The sequence below is a fragment of the Quercus robur genome, chromosome 1 (genome assembly GCF_932294415.1).
Source record: "Quercus robur chromosome 1, dhQueRobu3.1, whole genome shotgun sequence".
NCBI lineage: Eukaryota > Viridiplantae > Streptophyta > Magnoliopsida > Fagales > Fagaceae > Quercus > Quercus robur.
Window position 1 is genome coordinate 39,407,854 of NC_065534.1, and position 7,598 is coordinate 39,415,451.

Sequence of the window (7,598 nt, forward strand, 5' to 3'; positions counted from 1 at the left end):
TTTGGCCCAACATCCCATAAAACGGGCCGAGGGCGCGGTCTCTCACAATGCCACATCTTCTCTTCCTTATCATACAAAACTGACAACTCAGATTTGATCTAAGACACCTCCGTATAGCTCCCAGATCTAACCAAATCTTCCTCTGCCCTTTACAATTAATCCTTTAGCTTCTTTATATTTTTCTGCACACTTCCAAAATGGTCTCGATTCCAAGCTTTTAACATCTTTTTACACTTCTTCAAATTTTTTATGGCAATAATCATAGGTGCACCCTCAGCATTACAATCCTATGCTCTTGTGACAATATCTTTACAACCCGAATCTATTAACTACATAGCCTCAAACCTAAACGATCTTCTTCTCCATCTCTGACTTTCTCCATTTGAATCTGGATCTAAGATAATCAGGCGATGATTTGAGTTGAAGCAATGCAGGTGTTGAATTCTAGCTGTGGGATATCTTAACAACCATTCATAATTTGCCAATCCCTGACCTAACTTCTCCCAAATCAATTCATTTCTTCGTCTACCATGCCAAGTAAAATCCGGCCCTGAATACCCTAGGTCCACAAAGCCACACTGATCTAAAACATCTCTGAACAATTGCATCTGATTATGTGCTCTTAGAGCACCACCCTTTTTATCTTTCAGCTCCAGAAGTTCATTGAAGTCTCCAAAACAACACCAAGGTAGTTTTGGTTTCGAGTTAAGTATACAAAGCATATTCCATCCTTCAGTCCTATGATTAGTATCCGGCTCTTCATAAAACCCAGTTAAACGCCAAGCATTCACTGAATCCCCATCCATAATTGAGTCAATGTGGTATTTTGAGAAATTGTCCACCCAAACCTTTATACCTCCTTTCCAAAGCAAAGCTAATCCACCACCCCGACCATCATTCAAGACAATGAATAAATCATCAAAAACTAACTTCTCCTTTATCGTAACCATTTGTCCCCTATCTAACCATGTCTTAGACAAAAACACAAACATTGGATCTTATGCTCGTACAATATCAACAAGCTTCTGAACTATAAGTCGATTCCCAAGCCCCCTACAGTTCCATGCTAAGAGTTTCATTGTTGTTGGCGGGGCTAGTCGCCAGCCTCCACCGATGAATTAACCTCACTCATTGCTCTCCTTTTCCTACTACCTTCCACATCCTCCATCTCTTCATCAGATTCTCGAGTCACACGTTTCATTAACAACGACCCTTGCTCCTACTTGGTTTTCCTTAAGGCCTTCTGCCTATAAGCAACTTTTGAATCAATGGCTTGGGTAGGTTCAGACATGCTTCCCATTGTAAAAAGAGAATTTGAGCCACTGGAAACAAAGAACTCTTCAGGAATTGCACCAAACCAGCTATCTTTGAACCCACTAAAACCCGACTCAAATCAATACTCAAGTATGGCACATCCACTGAAACTCCACCCTCAATCTGATCAAACTTTGTTAAGTTCCTATCAATGAGTTCTAATTGTTCCTGTGAGGATAAGACTGAATTACCTCCATTGGCGAAACCTACTTCCGATTGATTAGGTGCGGCCTTTAGTGCATGTGATAGCTTCAGATCAAGACCCACTGGTTCAATGCTCACCTCATCGCTCTACACCATATCACCCATAATAGAAACTTCCTTAGTCTCACCTCGCTCTGTCCCAATCACGTCCTACCCCATGGTAGTGTCTGTCATTGAGTCTAAAGCCAATAGAGAAGCTTTTTCCTTGTCCACCTCTGATTCATCATTATCCGAGGCTGTGGAGATATCATTCTCTTTGGCCTCCTCCTCAAAACCAGCAACCCGGATAACTATTCCCCGTGAAGGATTCAGAGTGCTTGCCCTTAGCCACAAGCTGAATTTTTTCTTAACTTCATTCTTATTCCCTCTCTTCTTCAAACTTTATGGGCAATCCGTGTCACTGTGAGTGAGTCTACCACACTAGTAGCAAATATTTGGGAGTCTTTCATACTTAAAATTAACCCAACTCACTGAGCCATCTCTCCTTACAATCTTCCTACCTTTTAAGATATTGCTCCCCTCTCCATCCCCCACTTCAGTCTCACTCTCATCAACCATACCTACCACCAATGCAACTTCCTTTGCTACAACCAAGGAGAAACTACCAATAGGCAGATTATGCACTTGCACCCAAAACTAATCCTATCAAAAACCAGGTTTCTCACATCAGTGTTCTTCGACACTCTTTTAAAGGCCACCAGATTTTTATAAAAGACCAAGGCTCTTCCTTCAAAACTCGTTCCAAATCCGACGAATCCTTGAACTCGAAAAAAAATCCTATGATTCCCCATGTATCGTACTTCAAACCCCTTTCGTGTACGCCACAATAGTTTGAACGTACGTGTAATGGACTCCATATTTAGCACTCGACTGGCGTAGAAACGGGTTGCCAAGAAGTTTCCTCCTTCAATCTCAACCTCCTGGACCAAGTACTGGTTTCCCTCGTGCTCCAATAGCGAGAACTTCTTGGACAGAGACTCCATGATTAACTTACGTATCACCAATGACGTTCCTTGATCAGAGAGCAAGAAAACCTCAATCCCAACCACAAAGGTGGGCACCGACTTTCACTAGCTGCTAGGGTTTACGGAAACCCTAGGTCAGGAAAACTTGTGGTGAACTATTTATCTCCTAAGACTTGATTCTTTTTCAAAAAAGGTTTTTCATGGCAAGCCTTAAAGGAAACAATAGGCTAATCATCATGGGTCCAAGGGGAGGGCATTCAAAAATCATTTATAAAAAATTTTAAAAAAAAACTATAAAAGATGAAATTATTTCCAAAAAAAAGGAAAATTTTTATTTCTTTAGGTTATCCCCTCAGGGTGTTTTTCTTCAAGAAATTTTTGTTGTAGGGCATAGGGTCCCTTACTACCTTTTTCCAAAAAAAAACAAAAAACAAAAAAAAATTTCTCTCCTCTATGAGTCATTTCTTTAGCATGTTTTCCAATAGAAAAAGAAAAAGGCAATTTCTTTTAGAATTTCTCCAAATCAAAAAATAAAATAAAAATAAAAAATTATCTTCCTTAGATCATTCCTTCAAGGCGTTTCAATAAAAGGATCTTTTAGGATATTTCCCTTTAGACTTCCTTTTTCTTATGCCCTTTCCCCTAAACAAAGTTTATCTCAAAACTTGTGTGAAGTGTGAAGAGAAACTCTTCAAACTCTTTTTATATCTTTTTATTGGATGTGAATTTTGAAAATCTAACCATTTGATTACATGTTCTTACTACATCCTCTGTGCTTACAAAATTTAAAAAAAAAAAAAAATCAAAGATCAATAGTTATGTCATCAATCAAATGTTTAAATTTCAAGGTTTTGTAGTCTAAAAGTATGCATAAAAAATAAGTTTATTGATCAAATAGCAAATAATAACCGATTTGAATAAAATTTCACATGTATGTTAAGAACATAAAGAATATGCAATTATACAATTAGATTTTCAAAATTCACATTTATTTAAAAGATGTAAGAGAAGTTTGAAAGATTTATCTCCAAACTAGTTTGGAGAGAAATCTTATCCCTTCCCCCCTCCCCCTGAAAGAAAAGAAAAAAAAAATCCCTCTATTTTGTGTTATGAGCTTAGGACTATTTTCTTGTATAGATCTTTCTCCTTTTTCCACTCCTAAAAATAAAATAAAAAATTTCTTAGCTTTCCCCAAAATAAAAATTTTCCTGAATTATTTCTTCCTAAAGCATTTTTCTTCCCCATTTTAATTTCCAAAGAAATGGTCTCATGATGCCAAGATCTATTTTAAACTTGGGAGGTGGACAGATCAATTGGCATGAGAAGAGGTATGGAATTATGTGTCTAGAAGAGCCACCAACTTGTATTGACAGAAACGAGTGACAAGCGACGGGAACGGGAGAAAGTGTGATCTGCCACTTTCTTCAACCATGCTCCACAAAATGTTGAAAATATGTCAACCCAAGTTTATAGGGATGCCTCGAATCAAATCATTAAGAAAGAGCGCTTGACCAAGGTTGAATTCAGAGGGGTCATCAGACGGATATAGATTTGCAACCATCTCCATAGACATAATATGATGAACTGGAGAGAATTGAGAAGCGGAGATGGAGGTGGAACCCGAAATCATATGACCACCAAGTGTTAAACACACAGACGGAAGATCAGCAACATTTTAAGAGAAATAAGGACTATTGTCGGCATGGGAAATCTAAGGAAGGTCAAACATGGAGGCAATGGGGTAAGGAGTGATGATGTAATAAGTTCCTTGAAGAAATGTCTGCAAGCAATTGTCTTGACGATGCAAGTTGCAATAGAACTCAATGACAAGCTCTTCAACAGGACATTTGTGATCAAGAATAATAGAGTCCCAATCTCTTTGAGAAAACATGAGGTATGAGGGAGTATCATGAAATGTTCTCTAATCAACTCTTCTTTCAGTAAAAATGTTAGGATATTGCACTTCTTGAATCATCAAAATGGGTCTAAAATCATCACCGAAGTTAATGCGATCAAGGGATGGACTAATTTCCCTCTGACTCGTAGTCCTGTTGCTTCGAATGGAAGAGGACTTGATTGCTTTGTGTTTTCCTCTATCACTTCATTGAGGGGGGAGTAGGTTTGGGAGCCACTGCAAAGCAAACACCACAACACCAAAACATGATACTGCTTGCTCACTCCCAAGTGCAAGAGATCATAGCAATATAATCCTTGGAGTACCGAGGTCGAACCACAAGGAGTAGGATAGATTCAAAGACAATATAATTAAACAACAATTTGGGTAAAGAAGAAAAATGCTTTTTCTTGGTGATTGTTAACAAGAATAATAATAAAAACTTATTTAAATCAATAATGTAAATACTAGGGTATCGGGGTATTTCCTTATATCAATATGAAATTCTTTGTGATCTAAGAAAATATATATTTTATAATTGATTGTTCTTAAACAATTAAAAACTTATGATTCAATTGAACTGAGATAATTCAAGAACGCATGATAACCTAGATTAATAATGCGGTTAGAAAAGTTTTCAGAAAAACTCAATCACTTTAAAACCTGATTTCTATTTGAAACTTTTAAAAATTCATCTAAACAATAAGAAAAACATTATTTAACTTATTGAAAGCATGGAAAAACTAATACATCAAAAGAAATCTAATTGAACAATCACATATGTTGTTGATAAAATTCTAGAAAGAATCACATTGAATATTCATACCATATAGAAGAAACATAACCCCTAACCCTAGCAAAGAGTTTAGGCTACCATTAGAGAAAGGAAAATACAAGGTTTTCTCTGCCAAATTCGTTCTACATAGCCTCCCTTCAAAACCCTAATGTCCAAGTGTCAAAAGAAAATAAAACGTTTACTATTTTAATTTTCGTCCAAATTTACAGCAGTAACTTGTGAGTTAATTTCGGCTTTCAAAAATTGTGAATTTCGAAAAACTCAAAACTGGAAAGTTGTAGATATTTAAGTTACGGTTCCAATCATCTGGCCTTGTGTCAATTGGAGTTTTTAGAAGAGAGATACACCCAAAATACTGATCAGTGTTCAAATCTGATTTTCCTTTTCAGATTCTACCTCTTTGATTTCTTTCCTTATTTGAAGCTTCCAAACATGGTAGATGGCCCAAGCACTCCAGCTGCACCTCCTTAGACATTTAAGCATGGTCCTTTAACTCCTCTTTAATTCTAGTTTGACCTTCATTCTTTCACAGACTCTTGTAAACTCATCTTTTTCACATGATTTCCTGAAAGTAGAAAATTACACACAATGAATGACATCTTATTCAAGAAATTATATAAAGATAAATAATAGGGACTAATGCAAATCAAGGCTTAATTATACAAATTAAGCATAGTAATAAGGAGATAACACCCACATAAATATATAACAAGTATACATTTTAAGGTTTTATCAAATATGCAAACTACAATAGTTAGAAACAAATACAAAGGAAAACAAAAGGGAAAACCTAGAGACAAACACCACACACCAAAGGCACATAAGGTACAGGTACACAATACGACGATAAGTACCCAACGATGGTTAAACATAACCATTATGCCAAAAAAAGTGATCAACAATTAAAACTTAAGTCTCACAACGAGGTTTAATCTCTAGAAGTAATTCAAATGGATGAAAATATTCATACAAAAACAAACATGCTATCAATACAAGAACATATGAAAAACATGCCTAAATACAAACATAAAAGATCACAAACGACCAACACAACCAAACGGGCCACACAGATAAACACAATATATAAGAAAAGAAACATAAAGAACTACAAAAACAATCATATAGTAAAAATAAACCCAAACACAAACACAAACTTAAAACCCAAAGACAAAGAGATTTTTTCAAGAGAAAAACGTACTTGATTTGAGTTTGGAAAGAGAAAGATGTGAGAGGACTTGTTGTAGACACCTCATTTTATACCCGGTTAATAACCTTTAGTCCCCGATGAGCTTGATATGTCAACAAAGGGTAATTGAACTTATTTTGATAGTTTGGAAGTATGCATAACTCAAAAGTGCTCCAAATCACTTTGAAAACAATACTAAAAAATGACAATTGCTCACCATTTTTATCATAACTTTTTAACCATAAATAATTTTTGTTTAAGATTTATTTCATTAGAAATTCGACATCCTGGGCTTCAATTTGAACATTAAATTTTCATAATTTGGATTTAAATTGAGTATGTTATGGCTGTTCGAAGTTGGGGCATCAGTACAGTCAAAATTAGGGTTCTTTGTAAGTATGCGCCGCATGTTTGGGAGCATGCATGTGCATACTTCAAGCATGCACATGCATGCTGCATTCCAAGCCTTCAGAACTTCATTTTTTTAAGGGTCCAAAGCTTCATTCTTTGATGGAGCCCAGTCCTTAAGCCCTTAAGAATTTCCAAAACCCTCTAAATAACCACAAAAGCCCTAGTTTCTGAGCATATAAATATCCTTTTATGCCTCCAATTAAAACCATAGCTAAAGAGAGATAGTTTTTCACTAAAACTGCCTGTTTTTCTTAAAGAAAAAAAAAAGTGAAGTTTTTATTAAGGTTTTTGGTATTTGGTGATATCTCATCCGTTTTAACTCCAATTTTGGTCAGTAAACTATTGTTTCAAAGGAAAGATATGCCCTACGAGATGGTCCAAAATTCAACTTGATCCGACGATTGGATCAAAAAGTCAACCTTATGACCATTCTCGATTAGAGTTTTGGTCTCAATTGCTATAAAAAGGGTTTTTAAATATTGCAACCCTTTGATCCAGAATTCAATCATGTTGTATTTATTTTTACCCTTTTTAGCTTTGAAATTTGTAATTTTGCACATTTTTTCAATTTTTTGGATTTTGGCATTTGTTTTGACACATGAATCAGGGTTAGACAAAACATGGTATCGACAGCTGCCATCTCTTCAAAATGATAGGCTCCAATTATCTTTGCCTGTAGCTCTTAATGAAGCTCATGTTGCTGATCTCATTGATTCGATGACCAAACAATGGGATTTATCTCATCTTAATTATATGTTCCTTCCCCACAAGGTTAGCTCTATTTTGTCAATCCCCTTTCTAAGAATCGGGTCGCAGATAAAGTCTTTT